At 40.2% G+C, this 16,213-nt stretch overlaps 1 protein-coding gene across 3 annotated transcripts in view; it reads left to right on the forward strand.

Annotated features, from left to right (window-relative positions):
- The window catches only part of LOC120017539 (cytoplasmic polyadenylation element-binding protein 3-like), a 69,439-nt gene that overhangs the window by 5,473 nt on the left and 47,753 nt on the right, over nt 1-16,213 (forward strand). The gene's annotated exons all lie outside the window — the stretch shown is intronic.

Here is a 16,213-nt window from a genome sequence, read left to right on the forward strand (position 1 = left end):
TTTTTTTTTTTTTACTTTGTATGCCTTTTTAGATAAGCCTAAGGGGAAAGAAAAGGTCCCTTTCTGAGTCATTAACTAAATACTTTGACACTAATTTTAAAGGAGAGTACTAGAATGCTGCCAATGTAAGTCACGTTTTCCATGCCTAGTTTGCCAGGACTGCAGTGGAGATAACCTAGGAGTTATGTGTGCTTTTAGTCAGTGATAGGTGCTGTCTCAGCGCAGCCTTCTCTGATGTCTACAGCTACGTCAGACACACCAATGAAATGCAATCCTATCTGCCCATTTCTATTTAGGCTACCACTGGGCCTGAGACATCTCCTTTTCCAAAAGCAGATACATAGGCATTGTTTAATGAAGATGCAGCGACTTAAGAAACTACACACCCTTTCACTTTTTCCAAATTTTGTTGTTACAAAGTGGGATTAGAATGGATTTAATTGTCATTCATTGTCAGCAAACTACTCAAAATACTCAAATGTACAAGTGGAAGAACTATTTTAACATTTGTAGAAAATTTTAGAAAAATATAACCCTAATATATTTTGATTAGATAAATATTCAATCCCCTCAGTCAGATATGGCAGATAGCCAAGCATTTAGGAGCATTGGGCCAGTAACCGAAAGGTCTCTGGTTCGAATACCTGAGCCGAATAGTTGAAAACAATCGGTCAGTGCCCTTGAGCAGGGCACTTAACTCTAATTGCTCCTGTAAGTCGCTCTGTATACTAGTGTCTGCTAAATGACTCAAATGTAAATGTTATAATCACCTTTGGCAGTGATTACAGCTGTGAGTCTTTCTGGGTAAGTCTCTAAGAGCTTTGCACATCTGGATTGTACAATATTTGCACCTTTTTTTTCCAAAATTCCTCAAACTCTGTCAGTTTGGTTGTTGATCATTGCTAAACAGTAATTTCCAAGTCTTGCCATAGATTTTCAAGTAGATTTATGTCGGAACTGTAACTAGGCCACTCAGGGACATTCAATGTTGACATGAAGTTAATTTCTTTGCCACATTTTAGTGCCTTATTGCAAACAGGATGCATATTTTGGAAATGTTGTATTCTGTACAGGCTTCCGTCTTGTCACTCTGTCAATTAACTACAGTTGTGGCCAAAAGTTTTGAGAATGACACAAATTAATTTTCACAAAGTCTGCTGCCTCAGTTTGTATGATGGCAATTAGCATATACCCCATAATGTTATGAAGAGTGAGCAGATGAATTGCAGTTAATTGCAAAGTCCCTCTTTGCCATGCAAATGAACTGAATCCCCCAAAAACATTTCCACTGCATTTCAGCCCTGCCACAATAGGATCAGCTGACATCATGTCAGTGATTCTCTCATTAACACAGGTGTGAGTGTTGACGAGGACAAGGCTGGAGATCAGTCTGTCATGCTGATTGAGTTCGAATAACAGACTGGAAGCTTCAAAAGGAGGGTGGTGCTTGGAATCATTATTCTTTCTCTGTGAAATATGGTTACCTGCAAGGAAACATGTGCCGTCATCATTGCTTTCCACAAAAAAGGCTTCACAGGCAAGGATATTGCTGCCAGTCATCAAGAACTTCAAGGAGAGCGGTTCAATTGTTGTGAAGAAGGCTTCAGGGTGCCCAAGAAAGTCCAGCAAACGCCAGGACCGTCTCCTAAAGTTGATTCAGCTGCAAAACAAAAACCCACAAATTCTGAAAAAACTCCAAGCATTGATTATGCAAGAATGGGCTGCCATCAGTCAGGATGTGGCCCAGAAGTTAATTGGCAGCATGCCAGCGTGGATTGCAGAGGTCTTGAAAAAGAAGGGTCAACACTGCAAATATTGACTCTTTGCAGCAACTTCATGTAATTGTCAATAAAAGCCTTTGACACTTGTGAAATGCTTGTAATTATACTTCAGTATTCCATAGTAACATCTGACAAAAATATCTAAAGACACTGAAGCAACAAACTTTTTTTGAAATTAATATTTGTCATTCTCAACTTTTGGCCACGACTGTACAATGTTGTTGATCCATCCTCACTTTTCTCCTATCACAGCCATTAAACTCTGTAACTGTTTTAAGTCACCATTGGCCTCGTGGTGAAATCCCTGATCGGTTTCCTTCCTCTCCAGCAACTAAGTTAGGAAGTACGCCTGTATATTTTCTAGTGACGCGGTGTATTGATATACCATCCAAAGTGTAATTAATAACTTTACCATGCTCAAAGGGATATTCAGTGTCTGATTTTTTTTACTTTTACCCATCTACCAATAGGTGCCCTTCTTTGTGAGGCATTGGAACACCTCCCTGGTCTTTGTGGTTGAATCTGTGTTTGAAATTCACTGCTCGACTGAGGGACCTTACAGATAATTGAATGTGTGGGGTACAGAGATTAGGTGGTCATTCAAAATCACGTTAAACACTATTATTGCACACAGAGTGAGTCCATGCAACTTATTATGTGACTTGTTAAGCACATTTCTACTCCTGCACTTATTTAGGCTTGCCATAACAAAGGGGTTGACATTTAATTAATTAGTAAACATTTTCTGAAAACATCATTCCACTTTTAACATTATGTGGTGTTGTGTGTAGGCCAGTGACACAAAATCAAAATTTAAGTAACTTTAAATTTGGGCTGTAACACAACAAAATATGGAAAAGGTCAAGGGGTGTGAATACTTTCTGAAGCTTTCATTGATGGGACCATGGAGAGAATATAAATAAATTGTGCGACTGGCTACTTTTCTCACCGGTCTATAGGAGTTGGACTTTTCTCATTCCAATATGCCAGAGCCATTTACAAATAATCAATGCAGAGATCCTTTGATATTCTGCTCTATTATCATCAGAGGCAGTTGTCATTTTAAATCTGTGAATGCCCTTGAGTGACGAGAAAAAAATGTTTAGACACAGTCCTCAAGGAGAGGACAATTAAAATGACATGGTAGTACGCTGCTACAAAAATAGTGTAGAGCAATTGTCAGGATTGGCGAATAGGAACTTTAGGGTCAACCACTGCACTACATTCTTGTGTGTTGAAAAACCGAATAGGAATGAGCAATTTGACATTTTCTGAAATCCCATTATGAATTTTAGCTAATCATTGTGGCCTTAAGAGTTAGTTAACATATAGCACATAGTCCTATGTTATTAAAATGTGATAACATAGATTAGGTTAGTTGTGTAGTACTGTCGTTGCAACTACGGCTACATTTCTCTAGGCCGTTATTGTTCCCCTAGGCCTATACCATTGTTTTTTCCTGCGTGTTGTGACTGATGGTTTCTGAGAGGGGGTTGACGTTATCACGAGTTACAAGCAACGCAGCATTGCTGTCACTGCTGACAATGCTCACTTCATTTCTGTAATTTCTTTTAAACTCATTGCAGCACAGTTTTCCCTGATGGTACTTGTTGTTCTGTGAATAACTTTTGTCTCCCAAATCCTGAACAGCTAGTTAGTAAATCATTGCAACTACAATGTCCAAAATAGGACTCACAGACAGCTATTGGAGAGTATTTTTCACTGAAAACATATGAATTTGTGACGTACCTTAGGGATTGCTAATTACTGATCCCCGTGTCTCTCATTTACAGATTCAGTGTCAGGAGAATGTTCACTGTGACTAGCAGGCAACGGTGTCATCTCTCATTAGTTGTCTTGTGTTCTCAAATATTGTGATAAATAGATAGATAGATATATCTATATTAGTACCAGTCAAAAGTTTGAACACACCTACTCATTCAAGGGCTTTTCTTTATTTTTTACTCTTTTCTACATTGTCGAATAATAGTGAAGACATCAAAACTATGAAATAACACATATGGAATCATGTAGTAAGCAACAAAAAAAAAGTTAAACAAATCAGAATATATTTGAGATTCTTCAAAGTAGCCACCCTTTGCCTTGATGACAGCTTTGCACACTTTTGGCATTCTCTCAACCAGCTCTCATGAGGAATGCTTTTCCAACAGTCTTGAAGGAGTGCCCACATATGCTGAGCACTTGTTGGCTGATTTTCCTTCACTCTGCAGTCCAACTCATCCCAAACCATCTCAATTGGGTTGAGGTCATGTGATTGTGGAGGCCAGGTTATCTGATGCCACTCTCCATCTCGGTCAAATATCCCTTACACAGTCTGGAGGTATGTTTTGGGTCCTTGTCCTGTTGTAAACAAATGATACACTAAGCGCAAACCAGATGGGATGGTGTGGCATGGTGTATCACTGCAGAATGCTGTGGTATCCATGCTGGTTAAGTATGCCATTGAATTCTAAATATATCACTGACAGTGTTTCTGGCAAAGCACCCCCACACCATCACACCGACTCCAAGCTACACGGTGGGAACCACACATGCGGAAATCATCCGTTCACCTACTCTGCGTCTCTCAAAGACACGGAGGTTGGAACCAAAAATCTCAAATTTGGACTCATCAGACCGGACAGATTTCATCTAGACAAATGCTCATGTGTCTTGCCCCAAGCATGTCTTTTCTTATTATTGGTGTCCTTTTTAGTCGTGGTTTCTTAGCAGCAATTCAACCATGAAGGCCTGATTCACGCAGTACCCTCTGAACAGTTGATGTTGAGATGTGTCTGTTACTCTGAATTCTGTGACTCATTTATTTGGGCTTCAGTCTGAGGTGCAGTTAACTCTAATGAAATCCTCTGTGGTAGAGGTAACTCTGGGTCTTCCTTTCCGGTGGCGGTCCTCAGAGTCAGGTTCATCATACCGCTTGGTTTTTGCAACTGCACTTGAAGCAACTTTCAAAGTTCTTGACCTTTTCTGGGTTGCCTAACCTTCATACTTCCATATGTGTTATTTTATAGTTTTGATGTCTTCACTATTATTATACAATGTAGAAAATAGTCAAAATAAAGAAAAATCATTGAATGAGGTGTGTCCAAACTTTTGACTTGTGCTTATATACTAACCGTTCAAAAGATTGGGGTCCCTTAGAAATGTGCCGTTTTTTTTTAAAGAAACACCTTTTCTTCCCATAAAAATAATATAAAATTGATCAGAAATACAGTGTGGACATTGTTTAATGTTGTAAATGACTATTGTAACTGGAAACTACTTTAAAAAATATATATAAATTTTATGGAATATCTGCAGAGGCACATTATCAGCAACCATCACTCCTGTGTTCCAATGGCACATTGCGTTAGCTAATCCAAGTTTATCATTTTGAAAGGCTAATTGATCATTAGAAAACCCTTTTGCAATTATGTTAGCACAGCTGAAAACTGTTGTGCTGATTTTAAAGAAGCAATAAAACTGGCCTTCTTTAGACTAGTTGAGTATCAGCATTTGTGGGTTCGATTACAGGCTCAAAATGGCCTGTAAAAGTGATTAAGAGAGAGTTATTGATAAATCATAATCAGATTTTACATGTCCATTTAAATCCTTTGTAAATCCACTTCACAATGGGCTATTAACTCAAATGTTACGGTCATCAAATACATTACCATTACAATGTTACGTTTGGTATTGATATCTTAAAAATAAGGAAACTATTAACAATTCACTTTTTTGACTCTGTAACGCTAATTCTTAAAATAATCATAGAAAATCGTCTTCCAATGGACTTAGTCAGATTCACTCAAAATGTAATCTTTGAACTCATCACAATAATCCCTGAAGAGTTTGATAATATAACGTTATTGCAGTCAAAGATGGCCACACTATACCAGTAGATCAGGGGTCTCCAACCTTTTCTAGCATGCGAGCTACTTACATTTTTTGAATCTCTTTTTTTTCTTCTAGCTTTCAAATAAGCACATTCTTCTCCTCTCCTCTGCAACACTTCCCTGGGTCCTTAGCATGAAGGAGAAAGTAGTGCACTATGTAAAATAATGGTTAATTAACAACTCTTAGGGGGGCCCTATAAAATCTCATTTTGTTTTCTCCCAAATTCTGTTTTTATTTTTCTGAGCCCAAAAAAATGTTTTGCATTCAAATTTACAATTGTTCATAGAGAAACAACGGAATTGGCTGTTCTGAGTCCATGTTGATGCTTAAATCACATCAGAATACAAACATTTTTAGGTCTTGAAGATAAATAACACATTTAGATTTTTGTTGTGTATTAATTCCCCTTGAATTGCGCAACTGGACCGTTTTATTTCTGCATCTACGAGTAGGCTTGGGCGGTATCCAGTTTTCATACCAACCTTGTGCCATGCCGGGATATTTGGTAATACCGGCACTGAGCAGAAGGGGTGCATATTGTATTTAGAAGATTAGCAATGCTAACAAGTTCATGTCATATCCCATAGAGAATGCTAACTAAATGCTAATGAGTGCGTTGCAAACATTTTATACCGTCTCTGACCTAATGTATTTGCAGTACAGACGTGCCAGCTCAAAGGTATACAAGTAACTCAAAAATAATTTTTTACAGTTTGCTGCACACACAAAATGCATATTAGACTGCATTCTCTGCTGTTACCAAGTGAAACTTGATTTTGGAAGAAGCTAACCACTTTAGCTAAATTAGCAAACAAAATGCACAACTTTTAGCATTGTTTTGGACAGTTAACTTAATAGTTGTAAGATATCTAGCTGATAAACATTTAGTTGTGAATTCCACACTCTTGATAGATCACCTGGCTGCACAACAGTGAGTGACTTAAGACTCCAGTCTCTCGTTTTTGTGTGCTTGTAAACAAGCATCACGTGACTGGAGACTACCAGTCAGGTTCATAATGAAAAATTGTGACAGGTGAAATTAAGTATGCACTCTATCTCCCAACTTATTGCACAAGTTGACTGTAGATATTTACTTAAATGGAGCTACAAATATTCACATTCATAAAAACTTCAAAAAATTTGTTTCAACGCTATTGAGGGTATTTAAAAACCATCCCGTGGCAATTTTGAAATACCCCGGTATACTACCCAAGCCTACTAGCGAGTGAGAAATGTGTTGTCTAATGTGCCAGTCTAGCGATGGTTCTGTACTGCTGCTGCTCATTTCATGGCAAAGTTTGCAAATAACAAATAATAGATACAAATTATATACTTACTCATGATATAGTGTTGAAGTCGGAAGTTTACGTACACTTAGGTTGGTGTCATTAACTCGTTTTTCAACCACTCCACAAATTTCTTGTTAACTATAGTTTTGGCAAGTCAATTATCTACTTTGTGCATGACACATGTAATTTTTCCAACAATTGTTTACAGACAGATTATTTCACTTATAATTCAATCACAATTCCAGTGGGTCAGAAGTTTACATACACTAAGTTGACTGTGCCTTTAAACAGCTTTGAAAATTCCAGAAAATGATGTCATGGCTTTAGAAGCTTCTGATAGGCTAATTTACATAATTTGAGTCAATTGGAGGTGTACCTGTGGATGTATTTCAAGGCCTACCTTCAGACTCAGTGGCTCTTTGCTTGACATTATGGGAAAATCAAAAGAAATCAGCCAAGACCTCAGAAAAAAATTGTACACCTCCCCTAGTCTGGTTCATCCTTGGGAGCAATTTCCAAACGCCTGAAGGTACCACGTTCATCTGTACAAACAATAGTACGCAAGTATAAACACCATGGGACCACGTAGCCGTCATACCGCTCAGGAAGGAGACGCGTTCTGTCTCCTAGAGATGAACGTACTTTGGTGCGAAAAGTGCAAATCAATCTCAGAACAACAGCAAAGGACCTTGTGAAGATGCTGGAGGAAACGGGTACAAAAGTATCTATATACACAGTAAAACGAGTCCTATATCGACATAACCTGAAGAAGGAAGAAGCCACTGCTCCAAAACCGCCATTAAAAAAAGCCAGACTATGGTTTGCAAATGCACATGAGGACAAAGATTGTACTTTCTGGAGAAATGTCCTCTGGTCTGATGAAACAAAAATAGAACTGTTTGGCCATAATGACCATCGTTTTGCTTTGAGGAAAAAGGGGGAGGCTTGAAAGCCAAAACACCATCGCAACTGTGAAGCACAGGGGTGGCAGCATCAAGTTGTGGGGGTGCTTTGCTGCCGGAGGGACTGGTTCACTTCATAAAATAGATGGCATCAAGAGAAGGAAAATTGTGGATATATTGGAGCAACATCTCAAGACATCAGTCAGGAAGCTCTTGGTTGCAAATGGGTCTTCAAAATGGACAATGACCCCAAGCACATTTCCAAAGTTGTGGCAAAATGGCTTAAGGACAACAAAGTCAAGGTATTGGAGTGGCCATCACAAAGTCCTGACCTCAATCCTATAGAAAATGTGTGGGCACAACTGAAAAAGTGTGTGTGAGCAAGGAGTCCTACCAACCTGACTCAGTTACTCCTGCTCTGTCAGGAGGAATGGGGCAGAATTCACCAAACTTATTGTGGGAAGCTTGTGGAAGGCTACCTGTAACGTTACACCCAAGTTAAACAATTTAAAGGCAATGCTACCAAATACTAATTGAGTGCATGTAAACTTCTGATCCACTAGGAATGTGATGTAAGAAATAAAAGTTGAAATAAATAATTCTCTACTATTATTCTGACATTTCACATTCTTAAAATAAGGTGGTGATCCTAACTGACCTAAGACAGGGAATTTTTACTAGGAATAAATGTCAGGAATTGTGAAAAAGGTTTAAATGTATTTGGCTAAGGTTTATGTAAACTTCTGACTTCAACTGTACTTCTACCAGGTAAGCCTACTTTGTAGTTAACATTTTAATTGAGAAGGTTTTGGGGCAAGTATTTCTGTCAACCCACAAGATGGTTATCACATCAACTGGCTACACACGAAGTGATAGACAAATGTGCGCACCACACAGACCGATGGGCAATATTGCTGGAAACTAATTGTCAGATTGTTTCATTTGGCTTTTTTAGCCAATAGTGGCTAACCAGGGGTGGGATAATGCTGCGTTGATAGTAGCTGGGAAATTGCAGTGTCTGATACTTTTTGAGATTTGTTTATGACACGTTAAAATTTCATGTACTTTCAGAGTTGTTTGCCGAGCTACTCATAGGTGGGCTGCTAGGTACTGGTAGCTCATGATTGACCTGTTGGAGACCCCATGCAGTAGAATATGCTAAAAATACTATTCATGAACCATATGACAAATTACACCAAATTTGGAATGTAGGTACATGTCTTAATGTAGTTTGAAAAGCTAAGGGATTGGTCAAAAGATGGCTGAGTTATTGACACCAGAAAAATGATTTTACCACTGTAAATCTAAACCACTGTAAATCTACTACACAGTGGCCTATCAACTTAACTTGTCATCGCGATCATGGATGTCCCTAAAACAAACCAAAAACAAGACAACTATTAACTCATTCTTTGCATATGTAACGCTAATGTTCAAAATCTGCGATCATCTTCTCATGAACCATAAGTCAGATTCACTCCAGATTTTTTTTTAAACTTGTTAGTCTTTAATGGTTTTGAGAGAAATTGTTGCTTAAAAAAATATTATGGGGCCTCCCGGGTGGTGCAGTGGTCTAGAGCACTGCATCGCAGTGCTAGCTGCGCCACCAGAGTCTCTGGGTTCGCGCCCAGGCTCTGTCGCAGCCGGCCGCGACCGGGAGGTCCGTGGGGCGACGCACAATTGGGCTAGCGTCGTCCGGGTTAGGGAGGGTTTGGCCGGTAGGGATATCCTTGTCTCATCGCGCTCCAGCGACTCCTGTGGCGGGCCGGGCGCAGTGCGCGCTAACCAAGGGGGCCAGGTGCACGGTGTTTCCTCCGACACATTGGTGCGGCTGACTTCCGGGTTGGAGGCGCGCTGTGTTAAGAAGCAGTGCGGCTTGGTTGGGTTGGGTTGTGCTTCGGAGGATGCGTGGCTTTCGACTTTCGTCTCTCCCGAGCCCGTACGGGAGTTGTAGCGATGAGACAAGATAGTAATTACTAGCGATTGGATACCACGAAAATTGGGGAGAAAAGGGGATAAAAAAAAAATATATAATAATAATAATATTATGGCCGCTTTATACCAATAGATGCTAGAAATCACTATAGATGTCGGTGGTACTATAGGATACTAGTGCAAAAGCAATTGATCAAGTGGACTTTGTCTCATGCAAATGAATGTTAGGTTTATATTATGCAGATTACCAATGTAAAATAGCTCCAACATGAGTGCTTGTTTTGCTATCCAACTGTGTCCTTTCTTTCATCCCGTGAAGCCTGTTCATTGCTGCTCACAGCTATATTTTGCATTATTTTCCTGTGTTAAGAAAGGTTGTGCGTCGTGTAGGTGCGTGCTACTTTGCCTGTTCTTTTATTAGCCTGAGTTCAGTTTTCCTCCATGATGAAGTTGCTCTGTATAAAACTTTAGTTATGCATGAGGTTTGATTAACACACTGAAGCTTAGCCTGGCAACGCATGCAGTACAGTCGCTAGTGAAAGTCTACACACACCTTGCACAGTATTCACATTTTGCTAAAAAGGAATATATTGAGATTTTTTTTTCTACAGAACCTACTGCACATTTTCAAAGTGAAAGAAAAATTCTAGAACATTTTCCAAATAAATACAACATTTTGTGTATGTCTGCACACCCCAGAGTTAGTAGTTGGTGGAAGCACATTTGGCAGCCATTACAGCGATGAATCACAGGAGGTTGGTGGTAACTTAATTGGGGAGGATGGGCTTGTGGTAATGAGTGGAATGGTTTCAAACACATGGTTTGATGCCATTTGCTCCGTTTCAGCCATTATTAGGAGCTGTCCTCCGCTCAGCATCCTCCACTGTTTTGAACAATTTTCTACCAACTTTGCGTGACTCTTAGGGCAACGTTTATCCATTGTTTTTGTTAACATTGCTTAAGCTTAGTAAATTTGTTGGGAGTCATTGTTGGACAGCAATATTTAAGCCTTGTCTCTGATTTTCAAGCAAATTTAAGTCAGGACTGAGGCTGGACCACTCGGGAACACTCAACACTTCTTGGGAAGCTTTGGAATTAAGATTTGTGTAATTGTCCCGCTGAAAAATAAGACTCTATTTCAGGGTTTTCCTCAAACTTTTTAACTGGGCGTTGCTCCCTTCATAATTATTTCGATCCCAACAAACTCCTGAGTCCCTGCCAGTGACAAGCATACCCATAACATGGTGCTGCCACCACAATGATTCACAGCTGTGATGGCTGTCAAAGGTGCTCCTACCAAGTATTAACTACGGGGTGTGAAGACATACGCAATCAATAAGAATAACTTTCTTTCTATTGCTTTTTCATTACAAGTAACTATGTGCTTCACATCATAAAATAAAAGTACTAATGAAGAAACAAAGACCGGAGGGAGGAGAATGAAAAAAGATAATTGAAATCATACATTAAAAGCATCTTTATAAACGTATTCAGTAGGGTTTTAAAACTAGGCACTGAATCTGCAAGCCTGATTCTAGGGGCCCTAAGGGCATTTGCATGTCTCCTTTCATTTTCAACCTAGACTTTGGCATGGTCAACAGTGCCAGAGGATCTCAGGCTGCGTCCTGGCTCGTAGGCTGCGTCAGGCTGCGCCCTGCACTTATTTTGTTATTTGGAAAATGTTATTTTTTAAATCATTTTCTTTCACTTTGAAAATGTGTAGTAGATTGTAGATCTGTATGAAAAGAAATCTCTTATATACACAGTACCAGTCAAAGTTTGGATACACCTACTCATTCAAGGGTTTTTCTTTATTTTTACTATTTTCTATGTTGTAGAATAATCAACACCATCAACACTATGAAATATCACGTATGGAGAGAAAATTGTTTAACAAATCTAAATATATTTGAGATTCCTCAAAGTAGCTACCCTTTGCTTTGATTCCAGTTTTGCACATTCTTGGCATTCTCTCAACCAGCTTCACCTGGAATGCTTTTCCAACCGTCTTGAACTAGTTCCCACACATGTTGAGCACTTGTTTCCTGATTTTCATTCACTCTGCGGTCTAACTCATCCCTAACATTCTCAATTGGGTTGAGGTCGGGTGGTTGTGGAGGCCAGGTCATCTGATGCAGCACTCCATCACTCTCCTTCTTGGTCAAATGGCCCTTCTAACGGCCTTCCCCAGCCAAACCCGGACGACGCTGGGGCAGTTGTGCGCTGCCCTATGGGACTCCCAGTCACGACCGGATGTGATGCAGCCTGGATTCGAACTAGGGACTGCAGTGATGCTTCTTGCACTGAGATGCAGTGCCTTATACCGCTCTGCCACTCGGGAGTGATATCCTGTTTATGGGTCAGATGTATAGAGACAATTTTGAGAATGGGGAGCAGGTACAATGGCAGGTAGTCTGTATCCCACATGCTGGATATCCTATGTGGTGTATTAACACAACACTAAAAACAGTAGTGGAGTGGTCTGATAGAGGAGATGCTGTGTGTGGGGGGGTAATCTCCTCAGGTTTGTACTCATTAAGGCAGAACGTAGCAAAACGTTTTGCCATGGAAAAGTAAAATGAGCGTTTCTTATCGGCCTAATGAACCCCCCTCTGACTGTGAATGATGCCCCTCGCTCTCTGTGTTTAGGATCAGAAGAGTGCATGGTGGTGGAAAAAGAGGTGAGCGGAATGAAAAGCTCAGCGTTTTAAGTGTTTACCGTTTGTACCAAGTGGGCAGATTTTTATCTGCTACGGCAGTGCCGGATCCAGAGAGGGGGGAATAACGCTATTGAATGCTCAGCCGATTGCACGACAATAGCACTGCTGTGCAAACAATGTGGCCCCACGGCTAGAGCAGTGGACTCACAGGACACAGCTGCCAAGGGCTAGGTCTAACCTGAACTCCTGTGTTGCTCGCACACTGTATGTCACTCCGTTACTTGCCTACACCCTGTCATTCCCCTCACTTGCTGATTTACTCACTCGCCTACGACAAAAATCTTTTATGATAAAAATGATCTGCTAGAATGTCTCTGATTCTAAGGTCACTAGTATCGACACAGGCTCCGTATTGGAACAGTCTCTCCATCAATGAACCAGGAAGTGGGCCAGAATAAGGTCACTAAATCAGCTCTGTAGTCTGGGCCAAAATATATACCAAATGGCCCTAAACTTTATAGGCTGAAATCCATACGGAGCGAACTCCTCAATGCCCCTCCCTCCTTCAACTCACTAGGAACTTTGATTCAGATGAATGTAGGCTTTATAGCACCTATTGAGTAGAATATGATGGACTAATTCTACTGGGGCATCCGAGTGGCACAGTGGTCTAAGGCACTGCATACAGTTGAAGTCGGAAGTTTACATTCACTTAGGTTGGAGTCATTAAAACTCGTTTTTTTAACCACTCCACACATTTCTTGTTAACAAACTATAGTTTTGGCAAGTCATACTTTGCATGACTCAAGTCATTTTTCCAACAATTGTTTACAGACAGATTATTTAACTTATAATTCATTGTAACACAATTCCAGTGGGTCAGAAGTTTACATACACTAAATTGACTGTGCCTTTAAACAGCTTGGAAAATTCCAGAATATGATGTCATGGCTTTAGAAGCTTCTGATAGGCTAATTGACAGAATTTCAGTCAATTGGAAGTGTACCTGTGGATGTATTTCAAGGCCTACCTTCAAACTCCGTGCCTCTGCTTGACATCATGGGAAAATCAAAAGAAATCAGCCTAGACCTCAAAAAAAAATTGCGGACCTCCACAAGGGGTTCATCCTTGGGAGCAATTTCCAAATGCCTGAAGGTACCACGTTCATCTGTACAAACAATAGTATGTAAGTATAAACACCATGGGACCACGCAGCCGGCATAACACTCAGGAAGGAGACGCCTTCTGTCTCCTAGAGATGAACATACTTTGGTGCGAAAAGTGCAAACCAATCCCAGAACAACAGTAAAGGACCTTGGATAGATGCTGGAGGAAACAGGTACAAAATATCTATATCCACAGTAAAACGAGTCCTATATCGACATAACCTGAAAGGCCGCTCAGCAAGGAAGAAGCCACTGCTGTAAAACTGGCATAAATAAGCCAGACTATGGTTTGCAACAGCACATGGGGACAAAGATTGTACTTTTTGGAGAAATGTCCTCTGGTCTGATGAAACAAAAATAGAACTGTTTGGCCATATTGACCATCGTTATGTTTTGAGGAAAAAGGGGGAGGCTTGCAAGCTGAAGAACACCATCCCAACCGTGAAGCACGGGGGTGGCAGCATCATGTTGTCGGAGTGCTTTTCGGCAGGTGGGACTGGTGCACTTCACAAAATAGATAGCGTCATGTGGAAGGAAAATTATGTGGATATATTGAAGCAACATCTCAAGATATCAGGAAGTTAAAACTTGGTCGCAAATGGGTCTTCCAAATGGACAATGACCCCAAGCAAACAACAGTCAAGGTATTGGAGTGGCCATCACAAAGCCCTGACCTCAATCCTATAGAAAATTTGTGGGCAGAACTGAAAAAGTGTGTGTGTGTGAGCAAGGAGGCCTACAAACCTGACTCAGTTACACCAGCTCTGTCAGGAGGAATGGGCCAGAATTCACCCAACTTATTGTGGGAGGCTTATGGAAGGCTACCCAAAACATTTGACCCAAGTTAAACAATTTAAACGCAATGTTACCAAATACTAATTGAGTGTGTGTAATTTTCTGACCCACTGGGAATGTGATGAAAGAAATAAAAGCTGAAATAATTCTCTCTACTATTATTCTGACATTTCACATTCTTAAAATAAAGTGGTGATCCTAACTGACCTAAGACACAGGGAATTTTTACTAGGATTAAATGTCAGGAATTGTGAAAAACTGAGTTTAAATGTATTTGGCTAAGGTGTATGTAAACTTCCGACTTCAACTGTATCTACCTCCCTCACTCCAGTATCCCTGCACATATGTACATGTACATATGGTATTGGAAGTGACTTTATAAATATTTCCTGTAAATAGTATGGTTACTTACACAATAAAGTATTTCATATTTACTATTCTTATTTGTCATGTTTTTTTTCTTCTAGTAATAGATTGTTATTGATTATTGTATTGTTGTGTTTTGAGTTTGCAAGAACTGCATTTCACTGTACTTGTGCATGTGACATTGAAAACATGTAACTTGAAAAGAAGGAATGAAAATGAACTACTTAGGGTATTATATTATTTTTATTATTACTATAACCTGCCGTTTTAAGAAATCAATTGTGAACCATTTGTGACATGCTACAGGCTGGCAAAAGCACTCAGAATCCCCCCCCCCCCCCCCCCCCCCTAGACTCTTATGGGTTAACTGATAGTAAACTGTATTAGCCTATCGTAAACAAATACCTGCTTGCACTTTTTGCTGGCTGTGTATCCATCTACCAGGGGTTGTTGTCCTTGTTCACAATGACTCCAAAATCCTTCTGAACCAAAATTGGGAATTTCACAATGGTGTTTTTCATATTTCTCCGGTTAGGACTACGTGAGCCATTTTCGCGTGAGCTAGGCTAGCCAGGGAAAGTACACTTGAACTAATTATCACATGGGGGGATGAAACATACATTTCAGCACCACACAAATAAAGGACAGTTCCCTGATCCACTGCATGTGTGGCTGGTGGCCTAGATGTCTGCCTCACCAGTCACAGAATGGAGTTTGCAACACAACAAGCTTTTAAGTTTGTAAAATAATACAATTTTCTAATGGTTTAAAACGTTTCCGACCCGCAACCATAATTGTTCTGAACCGTGAGCCGACCCACGGGTTGAAATAATGTTTTCATTCCACACGCCAGTTGATTTTGTATATGTATTTTTTTGCTGGTTAACCGCAGTGAACCGTGGGTACCCGATCCAATGCAGGACTCTAGTTCAGAGGGTGGCCACATGGCAGGTCAGCTAGCCAGGAGAACTGAATCAACTGATTCGTCACACACACACTCCTAACTTCAAAATAGCCCACTCTGGAAATGAAACATCTTGAGTGTTTTGAGGATAGAGCACACTCTCAAACCACAACATTCTTGGCACTAGTTTCATCTACTCTTGATTTTTCTAGGTGTGTCCCTACTCTTGAAATCCTCTGCTATTTACATTCCTATCAGACCAACACACATCTGCGAGTTTCATGGTCCATGGTTCATGCTGTGTAAAATCAGGCAGTATGGTCTATGATTGTCTTCTTTGACTTGGAAATGAGAGTTGTAAGAGGCCCTCATTTAGTTGAAACCCTGCTCTCTCCTTATCAGGGTCACTGCTGAACTTTCAACAAATGGATACGGTTGTATGTGTTTGTGCATCTGTGTGGATGATGAGTGTTCCTTATCCTCTCACAAGTCATCAACATAAAATCACTTATCTCCAAGCT

The sequence above is a fragment of the Salvelinus namaycush genome, chromosome 22 (assembly GCF_016432855.1).
Source record: "Salvelinus namaycush isolate Seneca chromosome 22, SaNama_1.0, whole genome shotgun sequence".
In the NCBI taxonomy this organism is placed as follows: domain Eukaryota; kingdom Metazoa; phylum Chordata; class Actinopteri; order Salmoniformes; family Salmonidae; genus Salvelinus; species Salvelinus namaycush.